Below are 12,149 nucleotides of genomic sequence, written 5' to 3' on the forward strand. Positions count from 1 at the left end.
GACCTTTGACCAGTTGTGGTTATGTATGTATAGGCCCTACATAATCGCATTTACTTGAAGTCTGGTCATACAAAATTCAGAACATGATTGTCACCATTTCTTTCGATATTCCAGAGATGTTCTGTCAGTTGCACGTGCTATTCACGCTTTATGCACACAGCTTGTATCATGCGCATTTCGGGTCACGTGCACATACTTGACATCATTTTTTTTTTTTATCATTGGACTGCAAAATGATTGTATGGCTTCTCATTACCCGGAAAAACACTTTGGTGGTATCTGTTTGTCGTCAAAGTGATGTCTGGGGCGGAACGTAGCCCAGTGGTAAAGCGCTCACTCGATGCGCGGTCGGTCTGGGATCGATCCCCGTCGGTGGGCCCATGGGGCTATTTCTCGTTCCAGCCAGTGCATCACGACTGGTATATCAAAGGCCGTGGTATGTACTACCCTGTCTGTGGGATGGTGCATATAAAAGACCCCTTGCTGCTAATCGAAAAGAGTATCCCATGAAGTGGCGACAGCGGGTTTCCTCTCTCAATATCTGTGTGGTCCTTAACTATATGTCTGATGGTATGTAACTGTAAATAAAATGTGTTGAGTGCGTCGTTAAATAAAACATTCTCTTCTTCTTCTTCAACGTGATGTCACGCTTCTCAGAAAATTGACATATTCCAGCACTATTGATTCCCTTGTAGGCCAACTTAGAGAGCCTACGTATGACGTCACGATTGCAAAATGCCTATAATAGGCTAGTGCACATACGGAATGATTTGGAAATGACATTTCGAAGCATCCCTGAATTATTGGAAGAACTGTACACAAACGGTTACATAGAGAGTAATACACGAGTGGCCGTTAGATACCATTTATCTTACAACGAGTTGTTTTAAAATGTCTCTTACGGCCTGACTCGGGATGTGTGTGTGTGTGTGTGTGTGTGTGTGTGTTGGGGGGGGGGGGGGGGGTAGTAGTTTGAAAATGGGCAGAATTTTGAAATAGCAATTAGTAAGAAGGTTAATTCGACTTTCAAATGACTCGCCTGAGCGTCTTGCGTCGTCGGATCGAAACACCTCACTGGATCCATTGTCTGATTGGTTAATGTCCCGTGACAACCTGTGCCCCACGACTGGCATATCAAATCATGGTATGTGTTGTCCGGTCTATGGGAAAGTGCATATAAAAGATGACTTGCTGACAGTGGAGAAATGTAGCGGGTTTCCTCTGGGCCTGCGTCTGCGTGTCAAAAATAATTCCCACATGTTTAACATCCAATATCTGATAATTAAAAAGTCAATGTGCTCATGAGAGTCTCTAGTGGTGTCGTTAAACAAAACAAATTACCCTTCTATCAAATGATTAGGACCAGTTTGTGAATATGATCTAAAGGTGTCAATGTACCAAATCAATTCCTGTGGCTGGTAATGTTAACGTTTACTAATAAAATTGACATAAGCAGCGTATCAACACACCCAGGAAGTACACCATTAAAACATGGGGCACCTCACATTTCATCTACCTGCCAACAAATGAGGTGTGTGTGTGTGTGTGTGTGCTTGTGCGTGTGCATGTGCGCGTGTGTGTTTGTGCGTGTGTATATGTGTGTGTTTGTGCGTGTGTTTATGTGTGTGTATGTATGTGTGCGTGTGCGCGTATGTGTGTGCGGTGTGTGTGTGTGTGTATGTGTGTGTGAGTGTGTATGTGTGTGTGAGTGTGCGTGTGTGTTTTGTGTGTGTATGTACGTGTGTCTGTTGGTGTGTGTGTATGTATGTGTGTCTGTTGGCGTGGGTGTCTGTCTGTCTCTGTGTGTGTGTGTGCGTGCTTGTGTGTGGTGTGTGTGTCTGTTTGTGTGTGTGGTGTTTGTGTGTGTGTTAGGTGTGTGTGTGTGTGTGTCTGTATGTATGTGTGCGTGTGTGTGGTGTGCGTGTGTATGTGTGTGTGTTCTGTGTGTGTGTGTGTGTGTGCCTGTGTGTGTGTCTGTGTGTGTGCCTGCCTGTGTGTGTCTGTGTGTGTGTGTGTGTGTGTGTTTGTGTGTGTTTCATTTTTTCAGAAAGGCGCAGTTCCATTTGTTGTTTGTTTGTTGTTGTTTTTTCACCCCGTAAATATTTGAACTTTGACACGGACCTTTCTTCTTTAGTACAATGCCACCTGAAGTATCGTAATCATCGTAAAGAGAAAAGGAAGTCAAATATCTCATTAGTTACGAAGTCATCTGGTACGAATCCCAGTTTTTGTATCTATTTCTAAAATGGATATTCCCTTAATGCATTTTCGTTTTCTCCTTTATTAAACACGCACACATTCTGTTTTGTTGTTATTGCTTTTGTTAATTAAATGTATTATGTACGTATATATAGATCCTGATTATGGTTAGGTTTGCTTGTATCAAATTTAAATGGTAATATTTAGCTTCGTCCTCACAGGTTAGTATTTCCAAGACAATTAAGGAACTAACAATAAAGCTCTAAATTAAAAGGTACTGTCCTGAGTTTGCGGTCTTTCTCACATTTTTGTTTGACTAAAATTGCACATTAAATACGTTTTCCTTTTTTTATCCTGCAACCACTGTTTCTATTGACATATTATGATGACCGATTAAAGCAATGTCATAAACGTATACTAGCAGATTATGACTTTCGACGTCACTTTCTTCTTATTTCATCTTCGGTAGTCAGTTGTTGAGTTCTCTGCCACAAGTCAATGTTGCTGATGATGTCTGGCCAGCATATCTGGAGGATTCGTCTTAGACAGATGGTGATAAATGTCTGTACTTCCTTGATGGTGGTGTTAGTTGGCCTCCGTATTTCTGCTCCGTACAGTAGTACAAAATTCACGTTAAAGTTTAAACAGGCGTATCTTCGTGTGTATGTTTTAAGCTTTGAAATATTATACCGAAAGAAAAGTCGGAATACACGATTTAACGACACATCATCACATTTTAAAACTACGTTTATTTGGTATATTAATTACATATGGTCGTCTCGACACTTGGTTGAATGAGGAGAAATGAAACCTGTTGTAGCCAACAAACTGGAGTAGCCAGGGAGCATGGGATTCATGCACCCCCCCCCATTCCTCACCCCCCCCCCCCCCCCAATTACACCTTTTTACCCCAACCACATTTTATATCTTCCTGTCGCTCCATAGCACGACTCATAGACAGTGTGGTTAGCCTTCCCCAATGTGGATGCCCCAATCCACATCCCAACCCCACCCCCAATAAAAACTTCTCTTTTTTGGGGGGGGGGGGGGGGGATTTAGCTCAGTCGGTTGAGTGCTCGCTTCAGGTGCTTGTGTCGAAGGATCGAACAACCTCTATGGATCCATTCAACTGATTGGGTTTTTGGTTTTCGTTCCAACCAGTGCACCACAACTGGTTAAAGACCGTGGTATGTGTTTTCCTGTCTGTATGAATGTGCATATAAAAGATGCCTTGCTGTATTACGAAATAATGTAGCGGGTTTCCTCTGATGAATAAGTGTCAGAATTAGCAAATGTTTGATATCCAATAGCCGACGATTAATTAATCAATGTGTTTTAGTGGTGTCGTTAAACAAACCAAAGTTTAGTTTTGAACCTTAAAGCGACAGACTCTAGTTTCAACCCGTAAAAATTAACACTAAGTTTACTTAAAGCGACAGACACTAGTTTCAACCCGTAAAAATTAACACTAAGTTTAGTTAAAGCGACAGACACTAGTTTCAACCCGTAAAAATTAACACTAAGTTTAGTTAATCTACAAACCTGTAACACATTTGGATAGTTACAATTGAGTGAAACATGAGTCTGTGACTTTGAAATGGTGATACACCCTCTAAAAATAGACTAAAAGTCGACTTCATAACTGTTACTTCTCAGACGCACGTGTGTTTTTAAAAATATGAGAAATGCATTTTGTGACATTAAAAACACCAGGATGACCAAAAACACTTCGAATGTACGGAAATGGATAATCTAAACAATAAAATCTAAATAAAGTATGATTTTAGTTATAGTTATTAAAAACGGCTCTAATAGTAAAACATATGCCTTAGTGTTTAAAAACTAGGGTATGTCCCTTTAATTGGACATAAACACGAAAATAAGTTAAAATGAATTAATGAACATTGCAGCTAGATAGGTTACTGCTACCGATAAAGCAGCAAGGTTTCTTTTCTGAGCGCTTTCGCATAGACAGCACAGCAGATGGCGTTGTTAATAATGCAGCTAGCGGTACAGAAAATCGCAGCGAGTCATTTAGTCAAATTAATGTACACTTCTGTTCGTACACAGTGATATATGCACAGAACAGAACAGAACTTTATTACATATGGGGAAACATGAACAATTACATAATATAATAAGTAACAAGACAGGGCAGGGTTTACAGGAGAACATTAAATAGTAAATAGTATAGTATATGAATAGTTAAATTATATAAATACATGTATACAGAAATACAATGAGTGGACAGAACAAAAATGCATAAGCACATGCATATTGATTGCAAATATCATAACTTTATTCAGATGCCATTTTAACGAGTCAATCATCAATAAGCCCCTTTTTCTTGGTCTCCCCAAGACGCGTTCGTAAGCATTTCTGTTGAGGACAAAATGTACATTTTCTTGTCTGTAAAAGAAGATTGCACACAATATTAACGTCAAAAATAAAACAATTCAGTAGTAACAAAAGGTCTTTGTTGCAAGCGACTGGAAGTAATTAAGTGGAATATTGGGGCTGTTTAGCGCTATGCAAATCAAAGGCAGATAAGTATGTTTCTAATAGAAAGAAAGAAAAGTTTTATTTAACGACGCACTCAACACATTTTATTTACGGTTATATGGCGTCAGACATATGGTTAAGGACCACACAGATTTTGAGAGGAAACCCGCTGTCGCCACTACATGGGCTACTCTTTCCGATTAGCAGCAAGGGATCTTTTATTTGCGCTTCGCACAGGCAGGATAGCACAAACCATGGCCTTTGTTGAACCAGTTATGGATCACTGGTCGGTGCAAATGGTTTACACCTACCCATTGAGCCTTGCGGAGCACTCACTCAGGGTTTGGAGTCGGTGTATGGATTAAAAATCCCATGCCTTGACTGGGATCTGAACCCATTACCTACCAGCCTGTAGACCGATGGCCTAACCACGACGCCACCGAGACCGGTTGTTTCTAATAGAGGCTATTGTTTTCTATGTGGATGTTATTGGTGGTATACACTCTATAATATGACGTCTTTGCCACGAGTAGCGTGCGTCTACTACAAACAATCTTTTCAGGGTTTTTTCAACGACATCACTAAACCGCATTGATTTATTAATCACTGGCCATTGGATGTCTCTCTCTCTCTCTCTCTCTCTCTCTCTCTCTCTCTCTCTCTCTCTCTCTCTCTCTCTCTCTCTCTCTCTCTCTCTCTCTCTCTCTCTCTCTCTCTCTCTGTGTGTGTATGTCTCTCTGTCTCTCTGTCTCTGTCTCTCTCTCTCTCTCTCTGTCTCCTGTCGAGTCTCTCTCTCTCCTTCTCTCTCTCTCTCTCTCTCTCTTCTCTCTGTGTGTGGTGTTGTGTGTGTCTCTCTCTCTCTTCTCTCTCTCTCTCTCCTCTCTCTCTCCTCGTCAACGATGGGGGAAGAGCTCGTCTCTCTCGGAATTTGTTGGTCTCTTGTGTAGTGCTCTTCTCTCTCCTCTCTCTCCGTCGCTTCTCCTCTCTCTCTCTCTTCTCTCTCTCCTCCTCTCTCTCCTCGGTAGGGCTCTCTCTCTCTCTCTCTCTCATCTCTCTCTCTCCTCTCTCTCTCCCCTCTCTCTCCCTCTCTCTGTGTGTGTGTGTATGTGTGTATGTGTATGTGTGTGTGTGTGTGTGTATGTGTATGTGTGTGTGTGTATGTGTATGTGTGTGTGTGTGTCTCGGTGTAATTGACTTTAAAGCCCTTTTTTGTGTTATTAATGTTCGCCCTTTTTATTGGGTTGCTGTTTTCCTAAATTAGTTCCACGTGCCCTTTTGCAATCCCATTGTAACCGGGGTTCTCGGGATCATGTGCCACACACTCGAGGATGAAAATATATAAATGTTTTTTTTTTTTCTTCCTATCCCATAATAAATATAAAACTATGGCTTGTGTTCCACCCCTACAGCCAGTGCCCCCCCCCCCCCCCGAGATTGTTCCCCCGCTCTAGGTCCTGCCTTTTGTCCTTGGTCTTCCCCTCCCTAAAGGTCCTTGGTTCGCTGCTGTTCATTGGTGTAAATAACAAGCACTTTGATTGGTGCACGTGCCCTTGTTCATTGGTGTAAATAACAAGCACTTTGATTGGTGCCCGTGCCTTTGTTCGTTGGTGTAAATAACAAGCACTTTGATTGATGCATGTGCCCTTGCTCATTGGTGTAAATAACAAGCACTTTGATTGGTGCCCATGCCCTTGCTCATTGGTGTAAATAACAAGCACTTTGATTGGTACACGTGCCCATGTTCCTTGGCGTAAACAACCAGCACTTTGTCTTTTATGTCTGAACATTAAACCATTTACCTGTATGCCGCCATTGCAGAACTTAATAAAATGTGTCGATGCGAGACACGTGCATTAACGAACTCCTGTTTACCTCATCAGCATTAAAAACAAAGGACAAATGACATCGACGCAACTTAAAGGCATTCTGTCACAAATTTAAGCACCTTATTTCTCTAACAATTAATAATAAATCAAAATTACATTAATTTTCACAGACCAAATCTAGCTATTGCATCACTTTAACTACATCATGATGGAGTAAAATCAATGTCAACCCTCTCAGCAATGTTAGTTTTTGAATTATGGACCATTGCCATAATTCAAATATTTTTACAAAATATTCTTAATAAGTGGAGTATGGTGGTTACGTAGATGGTTGAATAAAGTACATTTAGGGACAATCAAATCAAATATATATATATTTTTAAGTAATACTTTGTTAGACCATGTAATAGGTCAATGGTCTGTGACAGTGTGCCTTTAAAGGGACAGTAAAGTCAAACATGAGCCTTATGTGTTGGAAAGATGCATACCCGGATCACCAACACATACTGACACTTTAAGAAATGAAGAACGCGTAATTTTAGAGTTAATAAAAAAACGTGATTATTCCTGTTAACTGGGGGCAGCCATTTTCTTTTGTTTTCGGTGCGTCCGGAATTCTAGCTATATATAATAGCCGTCACATTTAACCGTTTTATTAATTAAATATAAAATGATACTTGTTGATATTAAGCAAAAACGTGCATTATACATCATTGAATATACATACCAGTCCAAAAGCCTTGCTTAAGCATTACTTTAAAGGTACAGCTGCGCCTCTCCATATCAAGTTTGTTTTTGGTATTTTGTTTAACGACACCATTAGAGCACATGCTTTTATTAATTAATCATCGGCTATTGGATATCAAACATTTGCTTACTCTGACATAGAGTCTTCCATTAGTAGCAAGGGGTCTGTTATATGCACAGAGTCTGAGAATTTAACATCATGACAGCGCCATACAATATGTCGTCGGAGATTTGAGTCTAAACTAAAGTAAACTAAAATGCTTTATAAACACAGACCGGCCTCGGTGGCGTCGTGGTTAGGCCATCGGTCTACAGGCTAGTAGGTACTGGGTTCGGATCCCAGTCGAGGCATGGGATTTTTAATCGAGATAGCGACTCCAATCCCTGAGTGAGTGCTCCGCAAGGCTCAATGGGTAGGTGTAAACCACTTGCACCGACCAGTGATCCATAACTGGTTCAACAAAGGCCATGGTTTGTGCTATCCTGCCTGTGCGAAGCGCAAATAAAAGATCCCTTGCTGCCTGCTATAAAAGAGTAGCCTATGTGGCGACAGCGGGTTTCCTCTAAAAACAGTGTCAGAATGACCATATGTTTGACGTCCAATAGCTGATGATAAGATATAAAAAAAAAAATCAAAGGCCGTTGTATGTACTATCCTGTCTGTGGGATGGTGCATATAAAAGAGCCCTTGCTGCTAATCGAAAAGAGTAGCCCATGAAGTAACAACAGCGGGTTTCCTCTCTCAGTGTCTGTGTGGTCCTCAGCCATATGTCTGACGCCATATAACCGTAAATAAAATGTGTTGAGTGCGTTGTTAACTAAAACATTTCCTTCCTTCGTTTCAACATGTACAACTAATAAATGTGTAACTTATTTCATAGTGATCTCTACAAGAAAATATTTATTTGTCCACATCGTTTTAATTAAAATAGTCTAATGGTTAGACTGCACATATACTTCTTTGATTCCTTACGTGTATCTCCAGTTTCTTTTAAAATCCTGTTGTATATAATACCCTCTTTTCCTCAATTTGATTGTTATTGAAATAAATTTGTATGCAAATTTTATCTCTACAATATATGTTTACATTACTATTATATTATAATTATGTAATTGTTGCCATTACATTATATTGTGTGTATATAGGAGAGGGCCTAGTAAATTGGCAAACTTGTGCCCAATCCTTTATTTGTTTATGCAATAAACTGTGTTTTCAATCAATCACAGAGTTGTTAAACTCGCTCAGGGTGGGAGCCACTATCGGGAGGCGAACCCAGTCCGATGGTGTATCCACTACACCACCTGTAAATGATCTCGTGGGGAGTGGCAGTCCTCCTATAGACGAAGTACCTGATACACGTTCGTGAAAGCAATCATCATTTTGCAAAAATATCCTTTCGACTCTGACATGTGCAGAGATCCGGTTTTGATTACGGGAAAAGGTTTTTTGTTCAGTTAAAAGTTTGTTTTCTTTAACGACACCACTAGAGCACATTGATTAATTAATCATCGGCCTTTGTATATCAAACATTTGGTGATTATGACACGTAGTCATCAGAGGAAACACGCTACATTTTTCCTAATGCAGCAAGAGATCTTTTATATGCACTTTCCCACACAGAAGAAAGCACAAACGACAGCCTTTGACTGGTTGGAACGAGAAAAAACCCAATCAGTAGAATGGATCCACCGAACAAGCACCTCAGGCTGAGCTAAATACTGAACAAATTCTGTTTTGTTTAATGACACCACTAGAGCATATTGGTTTATTAATCATCGGCTATTGAATGTCAAATATTTACTATTTGTTTTACATATAATCTTAGACAGACAACCCGCTACATGTTTTCCATTGATAGCAAGGGATCTTTTCACATGCACCATCCCACATACAGGATAGCACATACCACAGCCTTTGATGTATTAGTCGTGATGCAAATACTGAACAATGTCGTGCATTGATAAGAACATTAAGTACTCGGATTTGCTGTTCTGCATGGTTAAGTAATAACAAAAAGTTAAAAAGTAATAATAAATGTATCAGTGATTGCCTCTTTAAAACAATGATGCGCGGTCGGTTCAGGATCGATCCCCGTCGGTAGACCCATTGGGCTATTTCTCGTTCCAGCCAGTGCTCCACAACTGGTGTAACAAAGGCCGTGGTATGTAATATCCTGTCTGTGAGATGGTGCATATGAAAGATTCCTTGCTGCTAATCGAAAAGAGTAGCCCATGAAGTGGCGACAGGCGGGTTTCCTCTCTTAATATCTGTGTGGTCCTTAACCATATGTCTGACGCCATGTAACCATAAATAAAATGTGTTGAGTGCGTCGTTAAATAAAACATTTCCTTCCTTCCTTTAAAACAAAAAATCTCAGTACCATATTATCGATTAATACTATTGCTTGGCATATCTGAAATTATGTGACTCGGCAAATCAATCAAAAGTAAGTTAATAGCGCTTTGTTATAAGCTTTCTATCTATTGACTGCCATTAACCGAAAAATCATGTTCGCATTTACGTAAAATGCCAGAAGTGTGTCGATGAATAAACTATCTAAACGTAAAAACAAAACCCACACAAAATGAAACAAATCAGCATGAACATGAAATAATGTAGGTTAAATATGTTACGGTGTTATATACACTTTCCGAAATAGCTGTTGACATATACAGTAATCTCAAGGACACACTATAGGTAGTACTAAACCAAATAACTTCCGGCTGGAAGTCCTGTGATTGGTGATAAATGTGAGTGTGTTGGTTGTAAAAAAAAATAGTTTCATCTGGGCAAAAAATGTATGTAATTTTATTTTATTTAGTACAACTGTGTCAAGTAGCCTTGTGCTTGAAACATGTATGGGGTACCTGTAAAAAAGAGTACTCGAATTTTGTGCGGAACTAGGGTAGTCACAGATGCTACCCGTTATCTCAGAAATGAGTAAAAATGTAGTATTTATATCCGTGGCGTTTATGTTGATTGATACGCTGCAGGTAGGAGTTTTAGCCACATATGTTACTATTGTCGTCTATGGGATTTGATTTGGTAGTATACACCCTAAAAGGTTAAATTATATTTAATATATACTGAGAGAAATAAATAAAGCAACACTTGATAGTCTAGACCACATTATAGGTAGCAGTAAACCAAATCGTATCCCAGCGACTCAAAGTTCAAAATGCACCCAACTTTTCATTCCACAGTTAAGATTACCAGTCCTGCTATTGGTGATAAATGTGACAGCGTTTGTTGTCATAACATTTTGTGTAATATATTGTTGAAGTATGTTTTGTTTAACCAAACCACTAGAACATATTGATTCATCGGCTACTGGATGTCAAACATTTGGTAAATTCAATATATAGACTTAGAGAGGAAACTCGTTACATTTTTTCCATTAGTAGCAAGGGATCTTTTATATGCACATCCCACAGACAGGATAGTACATACCACGGGTTTTGTTATACTACCCGTGGTGCACTGAATGGAGCGACACACTCACTTGGTATTGTAGACCACAATATAGGTAGCAGTACAGTAAATAGTATATCACCGGGTCAAGGTTCATAATGCACCCAACTTTTCATTCCACAGTTAAAACTACCATTCCAGCCATTGGTGATAAATGAGACAGTGTTTGCTGTCATAAATTTTTGTAATATATTGTTAAAGTTTGTTTTGTTTAACCACACCACCAGAGCACATTGGTTTATTAATCATCGGCTATTGGATGTCAAACATTTGGTAATTTCGATACAGTCTTACAGAAAAAAACCCGGCTACATTTTTACATTAGTAGCAAGGGATCTTTTATATCCACATCTCACAGACAGGATAGCACATACCACGGCTTTTGATATACTACTCGTGGTGCGCTGGATAGAGCGAGACATATACTTGGTATTGTAGACCACAATATAGATAATAATACATTAAATTATATATATATAGTACCTCACTGGGTTAAGGTTCTCGAAGGAAGAAGAAGAAGGAAATGTTTTATTTAACGACGCACTCAACGCATTTTATTTACGGTTATTATTTGGCATCAGACATATAGTTAAGGACCACACAGATACTGAGAGAGGAAATCCGCTGTCGCCACTTCATGGGCTACTCTTTTCGATTAGCAGCAAGGGATCTTTTATATGCACCATCCCATAGAGAGGACAGCACATACCACGGCCTTTGCTGTTCCAGTCGTGGTGCACAGGCTGGAGCAGTGAGGTTCGAAGTTCACCCAACTTTTCATTCCACAGTTAAAACTACCAATCCAGCCATTGGTGATAAATGTGATAAAATGTTGTTTCACCTGACCAGTAAATTCCTGTAATATAATTTGAACTAGACTCGGTGTTCCAGATAGTCTAGTGTTTTCTCTAGCTTGTTTTAGCATGGCGCGGCAATAGTCTAGCGCCATATTGCCTTGATCAGCGTCATGCTGCCCTGAGATTAAACAAACTTCTTTCAGGTTGCACGGTACCAAAGAAGAGAGTTCCGTGTCAAAGTTCAAATATTTACGGAGTGAAAACAGCTGTGGCTGTTATTGGTAGTAATATGTGACATTGATTATTTGTGCAAATACTATTATCCATTGGCAATAAATATACACTTTTGTTTGTTATACAGTTGTTATGCAGCATACAATAGAGGTTGGAACTAGTGCAGTGTACCCCCAAAAATGGAACTGCAATTTTCAGCAAAAATGAGCGTTGCTAATAAAAACATTAACTAAAACTCTTAAATGGTATGTGCCCCCCCCCCCCCCCCCCCCCCATTTTATTGAAGGTGGATTAGATGTAAGGTGCCACACTTTTTACTGATGTATTTTGTACTTCCTAAGTGTGTTGATACGCTGCTTATATGAGTTTTAT

This window comes from Gigantopelta aegis, chromosome 7 (genome assembly GCF_016097555.1).
Source record: "Gigantopelta aegis isolate Gae_Host chromosome 7, Gae_host_genome, whole genome shotgun sequence".
In the NCBI taxonomy this organism is placed as follows: domain Eukaryota; kingdom Metazoa; phylum Mollusca; class Gastropoda; order Neomphalida; family Peltospiridae; genus Gigantopelta; species Gigantopelta aegis.